Genomic DNA, 13,505 nt, shown 5'->3' with positions numbered 1-13,505 from the left:
GATCTGATTTAGGATGTACTGTACGGCTACAGTAATCAAGGCAGCACGGTATTGAGAGAGAATAGCCACATATGTCAGCTGAGCAGAACGGAGAGCCCAGAAACAGACACGCTGAGATAAGGTCACCTGGTCTAGGCAGCCACATGGAGGCAACTCCATGGAGAAGGGGGCGTCTTTGCAATACACGGTTCAGGAGCAACTGGATGCTCATATGCAAAATAATGAAACTAGATGCAGACCTTGCACTATTCACAAAGCTAACTCAAAGTAAGTCCAAATATAAAATACAAAATTATAGAACTTTTAGAAGAAAACATAGGAAAACATCCATGTGACTTTGGGCATAGTAATGAGCTTTTAGATATAATTCCCAAATCATGGTCCATGAAAAAAAAATAAGTAGGTTAGGCTTTATTAAAATTAAAATTTTTGCTCTGTGAAAAACATTGTTAAGAAAATCAAAAAAGTCACCCAACGGGAGAAAGGATCTAAAAAAATTCATATCTGATAAAGGACTTGTATCCAAAATATGGAACAAACTTTTAAACCTGAACAAGAAAACGAACAACCCGCTGCACCAGTGCACTGGGATGGAGCAGCGCAGGCTCCCAGCCCCCGCACTGGGACAGCGCGGAGACCGAGGGGAGGCTCCACGGTCATCTGACGGCCGGTCAGAGGCGGAGAATGAGCTCATATTTAGCTTAATACAGACACGCATGGGTATGTGGAGAAATACTTACAGAGATGTGTGCGACTGTGAGCTAACACACACATACTCTTTTCTACATCAGCTGAGGAGGCCTAGCAGTAATCACAACCTTGCAGCGGTGAGAACATCCAGGCCCAGACTTTGGTTTCTCATGTAGCTCTCTAATTAAAGAAACCAGCACTCCTTGAAGAAATGGATGGCTCTAGGGCTGGGGAGAAAATATACAAGAGGAGACTAGCACATCTTGTAGTGCCAGAAAGTAAGAAAGTTAAAAGTCCCGTAAGTATGTGGGTACGTCTGCGAGACACGGAGCCCGCTACAGCAGTTCCCCACGGACAAAGCTGGAAAAACAGCAACAGCAACGAAAGTGTAGTACTGTGTCCTCATCCAAGGTATGAAATAAATACCTGTGCGTCTACACTAATATAAACAAATCATTGACTAGTAAATAAATGAGAGACAATAGCTGAATATATTAGGTCATTAAATAGGAAATGTCTGATTTTGAATCAAAAGTGTAGTTTATTATATCTCAAACAAGAAGCAGTACAATTAATCAAATTATGCTCCTAAACTAGTGACACAGTTTTGCCATCTTAACAGTAGCTTGTTTATGTCAGCAGCAAAGAAGCTTCGAGAGTGTGTGGTGATGAAATCGCAAGTGGCGTTTTCCACAGCTTGTGGAGAATTGAATATTATTCTGTGCAAGAAGCGGTCCAAAGCCTGGAAGACGTGATAGCTGGTGCAAGGTCTGGTGAATACAGTGGATGACAGAGAGTTTCCAAGTCCAGCTTCTGTAGTTTGAGCAGCGTTGTTTGTGTGACACGTGGTCGAGTGTTGTCTTGCAAGAGGATTGGCCTGTCTCAATTGACCAATCTTGGCTGTTTAATCACAAGCATCCTCAGCATTTCATCCAGTTGGTTGCAGTAGACATCTGCTGTAATTGGCTGACCAGGTTTCATGAAGCTATAGTGGCTAATACCAGCACTGGACCACCAAACACACATCATTAGCTTTTTTGGATGAATGTTTGGTTTTGGACTGTGCTTCAGCACTTCATCTTTATCCAGCTATTGTGCCGAATGCTTGTGATTGTCAAAAAGAATACAGTTTTCATCACATGTAACAATATGGCATAGAAATGGTTCATCTTTATGTCATGACAGCAGAGAAAGGCAAGCTTCCAGATGATTTTTCTTCTGACACTCATTTAGTTCATGTGGAACCCATGTATCCTGCTTCTTTACCTTGATCATTTGTTTCAAATGGTCCAATATTGTTGGAATAGTAATGTCAAACCTTGCTGCTAATTCACATGTAGGTTGAGATGGATTCGCTTTCACTACACCTTTCAGCTCATAATTCTCCACCTTGGTCTCAGGTTGCTCCTATGGCTCATGTTCAAGATTAAAATCACCAGAACAGAACTTCTCAAGCGATCAACGTACTGTGCTTTCATTAGCCACGTCCTTCCTAACACTTCATTGATATTTCAACCTATCTGAATTGCATTGGTTCCATGAGGGAACTTGTATTTGAAAATAACATGAGTTTTTGATTTACACATGGTTTCACAAAAATTGCTCTAAAGAATTTTTGAAAGATAATCACAAGCCAAACTTTTGAAAGAATGAGGATGTACCTTCACAATAAAAATAAAACAAGAGTGTCAAAGTGAAATGTCAGAGATATCAATGGTCAAATTTAGTATTGTACTTAAGGAAATCAGACATTTCATACTTAATAACCTAATACTATGCAAAAGAATCTTAAGTAATTTATGTAGATACTCTGCCGTGTGGAGCACCGGGCCCTCCCTTAATTGTGGACTGCAGGGAGTGACTTTTGTAAGTTGGGCAAAGCTGTCAAGCACCACCTCAGCCAGAGCATCACGGTGAACATCAACAGCCTGGTCATGTGGACAATGTGTGCCTTGATGCCATGTGATGTGAATAGCACTTCACCTCTGTGGTCTTCCCAAACCATAACCCCGGTCTAACCATGAGAAAACATTGAAAATTCCCACTCGAGGACATTCTACAAATACCTGACCATCACGCCTTTGAAGTGTCAGGTCATCAAAGACCAGGAAAGACTGAGGAACTGCTCAGCCATGAGGCGCCCACAGAGACATGGTGACTCCGTGTATGGTGGCATCCTGGGATAGGAAAAGGAACATTAGATAAAAACTAGGGAAATCTGGGAAAGTATGGAGGTGAATTAATGGGAATGTGTCAACACTGGTTCTTTAGTTGTGACAAAGGAACCATACTAACATAAGATGTTAACAATAGAGGAACTTGGGTGTGCACATATAGGAACGCTGTATTATCTCTGCAAATTTTTTTCTGTAAATCTAAAACTATTTTAAATTAAACATTTATAGAAATTGTGTATAGTACATCTTGACAAGCTGAAGATCAGGTTGCACTGAGAATGTTCTAAAGAGTCACAACAGCAGAGTGTGGACTTCCTCAAGTGACTGGTTTTTTTTTTGAAAGTGCTAAGATTCATTTGTGTATGTTTCAATGCCCATTAAAGTCTCTTCAGCCCGGGCACGGTGGTTCACGCCTGTAATCCTAGCCCTCTGGGAGGCCAAGGCGGGTGGATCGCTCGAGGTCAGGAGTTCGAGACCAGCCTCAGCAAGACCCTGTCTCTACTAAAAATAGAAATAAATTATCTGGACAACTAAAAGTATATATAGAAAAAATTAGCCGGGCATGGTGGCGCATGCCTGTGGTCCCAGCTACCCGGGAGGCTGAGGCAGTAGGATCGCTTAAGCCCAGGAGTTTGAGGTTGCTGTGAGCTAGGCTGACGCCACTGCACTCACTCTAGCCAGGGCAACAAAGTGAGACTCTGTGTCAAAAAAAAAAAAAAAGAGTCTCTTCACATTGCAGCTTCATCTCACAGAGAGCAAGCAGCAGGGCCGGGAATTCACAGCAGGTTGCTTCAAGGACCAGCTCACTCAGTGGCAGCTCTGTGACAGCAAAGAGGGGCGGAGGGGCTGACACTCCCACTCCCCTGCGGCATCCAGGGCAGAGTGGGCTGGGGAAGGACAAACAAGCGGAGGCGAGAAGGCCTGGATGCTGCGAATGCCAACGCCTGCTGGCAGCACCAGGGAGTTTAGCAGAAAGCAGCGAAGGCTGCTGCTGCCTGCAGGTTCCCCAAATCAAGCCCTGCTCCGTGGAAGTGCAGAGCTCGGGCTTGTCGCAGCCACCCCTACGGGCCACCTCTCATTCCCTGAGGACGCGCTGCCTTGCTTCCTCTCCACTCGTGTCGATGTAATTCTTCTGAATAATTTTAATCACTGCTTAGATAATTCTGGAAACTTCCTGGTCTCTCAGTTCCCAGAACTTCCTGCTCCCAGTGATCCTATCCATCCCACCTCAGCCACCTCTGCTACCATCTGACTTCGGACTCTGTCATTACCAGCAACTCCGCTTTCCTGATTTTGGGCTCACCCTCCACAGCAGCTCTCCTGCTCACCTCCCAGCACCGCACTGCAGCCACTGTGGCATCCAGAGGGTTCCAGCCACCGAATGGACCACCTTTAACTCTCCGGTGGCCCTAAGCTTCTCACCTCTCCTCTCGCCTGCTTGTGTGTTGTGATTCCGTGCTGCGTGGCTGTCCTGCACACACCCCGGCGTCTCCGGCCATCCCTCCCTCTATCTCGCACTCTGCTGTCTGCGGTGGCTGCACGGGCAACGGGCTCCGAGGTGAGGCTCGCAGGCAGGAGCTGCACTGGGAAGTGCTCTCCAGAAAACTCCAGCGGGGACACGACTGGACAGGGTTGTCATCGTGGCCCTTGTTTGTCAGCACCAGAGTTGGGCGAGGGGATGCCAAAAGGTGCCCCAGAAGGACAGCTGGGTTTGAAGCACGTCATTCCTGCCAAGCGCATTATCCCATGTCACTCTCACCTGCTGCTCGAGAGCACTGTCCACTTGCAGCCTTCCACCTGACCCCCACGTGGCCAGTCCCCGTCCTCCCCTCTCCTGCCTCAGCAGCCTGTGGCCGGCGCCACTTCCCCGGAAGGCTTTCCTCAGCCGCTGCCCTCCCGCCCCTCCCCTGCGCTTCCCATCTTTCTCACCTCGGGTGCCTGGAGCTCAGGCCGGGGCCCGTGTCTCGATGGCACCATCGGTTTCCACAACCGTGCATGCTGTGCACGTGCTCAGGACTCTGGGTTTCTTTCTCCACCGGGCCTTTCCCTCCAATGCCAGCTCCGATCTCCTGTTCTTCATCCCCCTCCGAGTGCCTGTTAGACGTCTCAGACCCGAGCCTGAACCCGGACGTTCCTGACTCCTTCCACCCGGAGGGAAGCCTTCCTGCTCCTTTTGCCGTGGGCGCCACCTCAGTTAAAGGTGATTGCTCCCTTCTGGCTGATGGCTTCCGGCAGGTGTGAGGTGCTCTTCTTCCACGTCCCACATCAGTCTCAGTGGCAGGCCGTGCCCACTCTAACTTCAAAACATTTCCAGACTCCAGCCGCTTCCCACTCATTTCTGCTACCCTGACCAAGCCACCAGCATTTTTAATCTAGATGAAATTGGTCTCCTTCTTCTACCTTTTTCACTTACAGTCAGGTCTCTTCCAAGCTTTTTAAACAGCAGACAGACAGCTGCTCCCTTCCCATGAACGGGAAGGGAAGCTGAGCTCCTCCAGTGGTCCCAAAGCCCCTTCCACCGCGGCTCCAGCGCCCACTCGGCCTCACTGGCCTCCCGCTGCTTTGGGCCAGACAGCATCACCTGCCCCTGTGTGCTTGCACTGGTCCCGCTGTTTGCTTGACAATCTTCCTCCGGCAGCCAGGTGGCTCAGCGCCACACCTCTACTGTGCCCCTGCTCAGATGGCATCTCAACAGAGCTCCCCTTGCCACTGCGTTTAAAATGCCGGCCCCACACGTTACCCTCCCTAAGTCCCCTCTAGGCACTCGTGCTCACCCACACATGTGTGCATGGATATTCCGTCTTGTCCTGCTAGAATGTAAACTCCATGACTGTCGGACTTGTTCTGTGTTTGCTTTTCAGGGCTATGTACCAAATATGTAGAACAGTGCCTGGCACCTGCTAGATCATTAACCATGCTCGGGAAGGAAATGAATGAATGCACGGATTTTTGAAGGGCTGTTTTCCATCATCACGTTGTGCCCTTGCTTAAAATGCTTCAGTGGCTTTTGTAGGATGAAAAAACCCCACCCCACCCCTCATCCTTCCTCCCCAAGAGGAGGCAACATTGTGATGACTGCTTTAATTTCCAGGACGTAGGACACGAGGGCAGGGGCGCCGTGGGCTGCGCATGTGTCCACGGGCACTGAGGGGCCTTTCTCTTCCCCGAGGCGTGGCGTCTGCTGCAGTGGTCGGCCGCTGTCCTCACTCTGCACCGGCGAGGCTGAAGACCAACCTCTCAGGTTCTGACAGGCTACCCAAGGGACAGCTGGCACTGGGAACTGGGCAGGAAGAGGCCTCCTTAGGTCTCGATTCTAAACTGGACACTGTTCCCCCCAACACCACACCTGTGTACCCGGGAATAGCGCATGGAGATTTCAGGAAACAACCTCCAAGTAATTAAGAAACCTTCGATTCCTAGTTGCAGTGACTTTTGTGTATATTCAGGGAGTGGAGTGACCAGCAGCTCCTGGTCTACCTGCACTTCCCTGGTTTGAGCGTTGAAAGTGCCATGTTCCAGGAATGCCCTGGAGCCCAGGCGGATGGAGAAGGCTTGCGCCCTCATGGGGGCAGGGTGAAGGGAGCAGCTGTGTCCTGAGCTGGACTGGGGGTTCTTCCCCCTTGGCTCACATCACCCCTGTACCCCCAGTGCCCCAGGATCAAACCCCACGGTCTACACCAGTTTTCTGGGTAGCCCGGAGCAATGTGGTCACGTGCAGTGCACCACCACCAACCCATGCAGCTATTAGCAGGAGTCCTTTAAAATGTTGTGACGAAGGAAAACATGACAACGAGTTTTCCTGACCACAGGTATCCACAGTTGCTCATTACTGGCTGCAGCAAAAAAATATGGGTATGGCCATGTGCAACTCACTGGTTTTCCTCCCACTGAGGTATCAGGATGTGAGTGTGAATCTGTTCCATGGGATTCCCTTCTACAGTCACGCATCACTTAAGGACAGAGATGCATTCGGAGAAATCTGTACTCGGGTGATTTTATCACTGTGTGAATGTCATAAAGTCCTCACACAAACCTAGGCGGTGCGGCCTGCTGCAGACCTGTGCCACGTGGCACAGCCTGGTGCTCCTACACCGCAGTGTGCACGGCGCGGTCCCCCTGCTGAATGCTGCGGGCAACTGCAAGGCAGTGAGGAGTAGCGAGCACCTAAAGAGAAAGGGCAAAACTCCAGCGTTGTCATCTGTGGGACGGCTGCTGCCCGTGTGGTCCCTCGCTGACCGCAGCGTCGCTGTGCCGTCCTCGACTGCCCTTCTCACTTTATAACAGGATTCTGCAGACGTATGTCCCCCATTTTCGGTCGTGACTACTGCGTGCTCCATGGCACCATTTCCCTGGACGCTCACTGCTCGCTGCAGAGGGGAGTCCCCACGTCTGAGCTTGGGGTGCTCCCTCAGACCTCGCAGGGTCCGTGCACTGCCCTCTGCACCAGTCTCACGCCGGCACTTCGTCACCCTTCCGGAACATGCCGGTGTTTCTCAGCTTCTGAGCTTTCCATTTGCTCTTCCCTCAGCCTGGTGTTTGCCTTTTCCTCCTCGGGACACTCCTCGGACGCCACCTTCTCCCTGAAGCGCTGCCGGCCTCCCTCGGAGCCCAGTGAAGCCGCCCCACGAAGGCGGCCCCTCCGCAGCCGGACCAGCCACCTCTCGGTCTCTGTCCCCCTGCGGTCGCCCCGCTGGAACTGAAGTTCTTCAAGGTCGGTTTCTCACCCTTTGTCTAAGCAATATTTACTGAATACTTGTTATGTTCACTTTTTAATATAATTTAATTTTACCTTTTTCCTTTTATAGCTCCTCCCCAGCTTTACTAAGGTATAATTGACAGATAAAAATTGTGTATATTTATGGCATATGATTTGATGTTTTGATATATGTATGTGTTGTGGAATGATTAAATCAAGCTAATTGACATATCTATTACCACACATCCCTATCATTTTTTTTGGTGATGAGAACGTTTAAAATCTACTCCCCTAATAATTTTCAAGTATATAATACAATATTATCCACTACTGTCACCATGTGTTATGATGCATCTCCAGAGTGTATTCTTTTGGTCTAACAAAAACTTTGTACTCTGACCAACATTTCTGCCCCTCGACCCCCAGCCCCTGCTAACCACCGTTCTATTTTCTGCTTCTGTGAGTTTAACTTTTTTAGATTCTGTGTACATGTGAGATGGTGCAGGGTTTGTCTCTCTGTGCCTGGCTTGTTTCACTTCATACAACGTCCTCCGGGTCCACCTGTGTTGGCCCAGGTGGCAGGATCTCCTTCGTTTTTAAGGCTATTATTCCATTGTGTGTATATATATATATGACACTTTATTATCAACTTTCTTTATCCATTCATCTGATGTACTGATTTTATTTTCTTTGGATATATACCCAGAAGTGGGATTGTTGGATCATAGAGTAGGTGTTTAATTTTTGAGGAACCTCTGTACTGTTTGATGCTGTTCTAATCTACCTTCCCATCCACAGTATAGTATGCAAGGATTTCCTTTTCTCCACATCCTGCCCAATGCTTGTTATCTTTTGTCTTTATACTCATTTTCCTATAAAGGATTTTTCTATCAGATAGTCAGTTAGATTAAATAAACTCCAAGGCCTCTTTGTGCTGGGTACATAGACAGGATGGATTTGGGACATCCGTGATCAAATTCCAGCTCCACCCCTCACACAGGGGAACTTGGACTCAGTCCTTTAACCTCTGGGCCTCAAAGGTCTTGCGTACATTGTGGCAAGGATCAAAGTAGGAGTTACTGTGAATTGCAAAGGGCAATGTTAATGCTATGGAGGATGTTTTTACTGATTGTCATTTTGCTCTCCAACGCCCCCAGCCCGGCCCAAGGTGTTGCACTGGCGAAGCAGGGACAGAAGCAAAGATTGCTTGGTCTGTGCCTGTCACATCTGGCCGACTTGTCCTGATCACATGTTTCCTCTGACCCACCGGTTCAGATGCCAAAGTGACCCTGTGGATTTTCTAAGGAACTTCCAGGCTTGGTTGAGGAGAGGCGCTTCAGCGAATGCTCGCTGTGTTTAGATAGCCAGCGAGGCAACACGTGAGAGTACAGGCCGCCAGGATCAAGAGGAACACTGGTTCCTAAAATTGGAACCCCGTGACTTTCAAGGGATTATTTACATATTTTTGGACTGCTTTTAGGTAGATTTTTTTCCCTTCCTTCTGATACTTTTCAGTAATTGCACACACGTTGTATAGTTCCTGGAATTGCTAAATAAACAGTTACGCATTATGGGACTCATTATTGGGACTCATTTTAAGGGCAGTTCTGCCGAACTCACTTACTATTAATTTACATGCAAAATACTATTCTATGGGCATGCTAATATAATTTGGGGATAATTTCACAGATAATTGCTTTAATGTTGCTAATTCTAGCATATCTACACTAAACAAAGAGTAAGAGTCATGATGCTAAATAAGCTTGAAATATTTATTGAGCCGGTGGAAATGCCTTCTGATTTCAAACGTGGCGGATGCGGGTGTCCGCGCTGTGCAGGACAGAGACTCGGCTGCAGAACAGCGCAGGTGTGGCTGAATCGGAGCTTGGCTGGGTGCCGCTGGCTTCTTGCTTTGAGCCCCAGACTCATCATCTGTGAAACAGGGGATGTGAAAACAAGGACTTCCGTGTCCTTGGTCTGACTGCGTCCCAGTCACCACCCTAATCACTTCATAGGTACGCTTTCCCGCCATCTTCAGAGCAATCCCGTGAGGCCGGAGCTCATTCCCCTCACAAAGGAGAGGAAACCAGACCCGAGTGCTGTATTTCATGCTGTTAGAGCCCGCCCTTCAGGGCAAGAGCAGCACCCAGCAGGCAGGCACCATCTCCATAGCCACCCCTCTGCTGCGCTGTCCTTTACACATGGGGACCAGACACCGGTTCGACGCCCCACCTCAGTGCAGGAAGGAGGAGAGCTTTCATCTCCCCGGGCCCAGAATGTTCACCACCGTCCCACCCTCGAAAGCCTCTTCCCCTACATGTGCTCTTTCCCCGGTACCGTGGCCATATGAACACAGACCTGGATAAGGCCACATCGCACAGAACTGTAAAGGGACGTTGAGGTAAAACACTCAGGAGCGAGGCTGCGTCTGCATCAGGCCTCTGAGCCCCTGGACTTCCTCCTCCGCTGAGCCCCCAGGCCCCACAGAGAGTGCCTGGCTGCCAGCCAAGGGCACGCGCTCTGGGTTTGCAAAGGCCTTTCCGTCCCTTGCTTCGTTTCCTGGGAGTGTGGGCAGGTGTTTCAAACGGAACTCACCCAGCAACCAGCAGGTGCTCATTAAGTGCCTGGGGAATGCCTGGAGCTCAGTCCGACTCAGGGCAGTTGGAGCACCTGCCCTGGTTACCTGGGCCGGCATCCCTTTCCAGAACCACGGTCTTCTGGGAAAGCTGAGACAAAACAAAAACACTCTCACCCAGAGAGTATTGGGAGGGTTTTGTGTGTTTGTTTTGTTTTCAGTTAGTTCCCGGATGTTTATTTAGCTGGGAAGGAAAACAGGAACTAGTGTTAGATAATTCTACCTGAGTGCTAGAGGGGCATTCCGAGTAGATCGTAAATAAGGAGGGAAAACTCTGCTCCCCTCCCCCGACCTCCCGATTCCTTCGAGCGTTAGGCGCCTTCCCGGCACCAAGCTCCCCACCTCAGGTGATGCTCAGGTGCGTGATCGGAAGACCCAGGTAAGCCTGGTGCTTTGACACTGGATGTTCCCCGGTAGCTTCTTCTTCAGCCTCCCCTTTGGGGTTCCTGGCGTCGTGGGCCCCTGTGCCTGTGGTGACACCTGACACCAGTGTGCCCCGGGACCCCGGCCGCCCACCCAGTGCCAGCGCATTCATTAGGTGGGTGCCAACAGTCCAGAGACCCTGAGTTCCCCCAAGGGAAGAAGGTGCACTGCCCCAGTACTAAGAGTACTCCAGTCTTCAGGTTTACTGACCATGTCACCTCTTGCTCAAGTATCCTTTAAATCTTCCTCCACCCAAGTGCAAATGGTTACACAGGCAAGGCAAGTACCCCAGGGAGCTCCGGGGGCTGCGTGAGAAGTCAGAGGACACAAGCAGGGCAAGGTCTCCCTTCTGCAGGAAATGTCCTCTCTTCCATTCTTGGCCTAGGTGCTCTTCTTGGTCTCATATTCACTGCACCATGTTTTGTCTTTTTTTAAATTATAATAAAACATAAATAAATAAAATTTACTATTTTAACCATTTTGAGTGTGGAGTTCAGAGGCATTGAGCACATTCAGTGTTAGTGTTGTGCAACCACAGCCACACTCTGTCTCCAGACTCTTCCATCGTCCCCAGCTGAAGCTCCGTCCCCATCAGACACAAATCCCTGCCTGCCTGCCCTCAGCCTTTGGCACACACCATTCCACTTTCTGTCTCTGCGAACTTGACTACCTCAGGCTTCCTGTACCACTTTTGAAACAGAGAGACAGAGAATTATTTCTGTACCTTAGAAGGGGGAGGAGGAGAAACAGTGAAGAAAAGAACACTGGGGAGGAAAATGCAGCCGAGGATAGATGGCAAACTGACCTGTGCTCACACTGCGGTCTGGACAGTGGTGGCGGATGTCGGGGGCCAGACGCCCCAGTTTGCCAGGGACTGAGGGGTGACCCAGGATACAGAACTTTAGAGCTAAAACTGGGACAGGCAAACTGGATGGCTGGTCCCCCTAAATTTCAGACACTAAGGAGAGTCTGAGATCCCCAGGGGACGGTGCCCTGTGGAAGCGCAGGCCCCGCCCCTGTGAGACTCGCCCACCACCTGTGCACACCCGGCTGCTGCCCTGCGCTTGCTGCCCCGCGTGCACCTGGATGTGCCTGGCGCATCGCAGACAGGGGTGGCTTCCTCTGTGTTTGCAGCCGCCCCTTGGCTCGCGCCACCGCGCAAGCTCCGCCTCCTGTCAGGTCAGCGGCGCATCAGATTCTCACGGGAGCGCGAGCCCGGCTGTAAACTGCGCATGGAGGGTCCAGGTTGCGGCTCCTTATGAGCATCTGATGCCCGATGGTCTGGGGTGGAGCTGGGGCGGCGATGCGATCGCTGGGGACCGGCTGCTGATACAGATTATCACTAGCAGGGAGGTTTGACTGCGCCCTAAATGTAACGCGCTTGAATCATCCCATCTCCCCCAGCTGCTCCTCATCCGTGGAAAAACTGTCTTCCAAGAAACCAGTCCCTGGTGCCAAAAAGGCTGGGGACCGCTGCCTTACATAATGAAATTGATTTTAAAAATTGATGTAAAAAGCAATTAAGTAAATAAAATTTGTTAATTCAAATTTGTCATTTAGAATTATTACATTTCTGAGTCAAAAGTGCCCCGATGTTGCAGATGCACCCATGCTCTTGGAAGGCTCCGACCAACTGCAGAACGAAATCAAGTGCAAGCAAGCCCATCTCATTTGAAACACACCCAATCTCAGAAACCTCATGGGCTGTGGACCTAGAATATTAGACTACCTATGGGTTACATTGTTCTACTTTTTGTCTTGGCTACATTCTGTGATAATCTCTAACAAAGACGAAATATTTGCACAGCACTTCAGAAGCTGCCGTTCCTGCCTGGTGACGTCACCAGCAGTAACCCGCGCTGTGTTTTTCCTTAGTCAGCCTGAGCGTATCCACAGCTCCCCAGAGTGGTGCCCCTGTGCTGCCCGCACAGGTGAAGGGGACCATGTGATCTCTGCGCTATTGAGAGGACAGCTGGGGACGGCCCCTCCAGACGTGGAGACGTGGCCTGCTTCCTGAAGCCCCCTCTGGTCCCGCGCCCCCAGCGGTGAGGTCCTGCCTGCTGAACAGAGTGTCAGCATCAGAAGGGGCTGCGTAGTCAGATCCTGGACCCAGAAACGCAGCAGGCTTGGAGTGAAGACCCCGTCAGACCCAGAATCTCGTCAGGGGCCTCAGTGAGAGAAGACAAGAGAGGATAGGAGACCTGCACCCACCTGAGGACAGACAGAGCAGAGGAAGGGCGCTGTCACCGAGTGCCTCACTGGATGTCCCTGAGCAAGCGCCACGTCCTGGACTTGTCTCTGCCTCCCTCGAGCACAGCTTCCTTCCCGGCCTCTGCCGGTCTGCACACACCTCCCAGTCCCTGGCCACGGTTCACCCACAGCCGCTCCCCAGCGTCTGAAACCACAGGACACGTTTCGGCCGTTGCTCGCAAGACTTCTTTTGACATGTGTCACTGTGGGTAGAACATTTTTTTAAAACTCCTTTTCCTTCAACTTCCCTGACTCTACTCTGCATTAAATTCTCCGATGGTCCTTCTGGCCACGCTCACAGGGAGCTTTGCTCAGCAGTGCGGTACATGGAGGCGTATACGGGCCCAGCCCCGGAGGCTCTTCCCGGTCATTCTCTGCCATCCATTCACATCCATGGTTTGGTACTACTCGCGTGCCAAAGCTCCCAATATGCTCCTCAAAAACCTCAAACTCTGTGTCCAAAAGCAATCCTCCCCTCTCCTACGTGTCCTGCTGTTTTCCTGTCTCCATGAGAGGCCACCTTAGCCTCCTCCTCATGCAGGCTGGAAACCCCAGGGTTTCCCACTTCAGCTTCTCACACCCCTCGCCATGCTGCCGTCTCTGCACCCGAAATGCCTCCCGCCACTGCCTCCTG

General features: G+C 50.3%; 1 long non-coding RNA gene across 1 annotated transcript; it reads right to left on the bottom strand.

Moving 5' to 3' along the window:
- Positions 1 to 9,354: 9,354 nt before the first annotated feature.
- Positions 9,355 to 13,022, bottom strand: LOC123643723. Its single transcript, XR_006736903.1, has 3 exons — positions 12,833 to 13,022; positions 10,159 to 10,289; positions 9,355 to 9,495 (listed from the first exon to the last, which is right to left on the bottom strand). It is a non-coding gene; the product is annotated as an uncharacterized LOC123643723 (long non-coding RNA).
- Positions 13,023 to 13,505: the final 483 nt, after the last annotated feature.

Source organism: Lemur catta, chromosome 8 (genome assembly GCF_020740605.2).
Source record: "Lemur catta isolate mLemCat1 chromosome 8, mLemCat1.pri, whole genome shotgun sequence".
In the NCBI taxonomy this organism is placed as follows: Eukaryota; Metazoa; Chordata; class Mammalia; order Primates; family Lemuridae; genus Lemur; species Lemur catta.
Note: the sequence above shows the minus strand (reverse complement) of the source record. Positions and strands in the feature narration are given on the sequence as shown.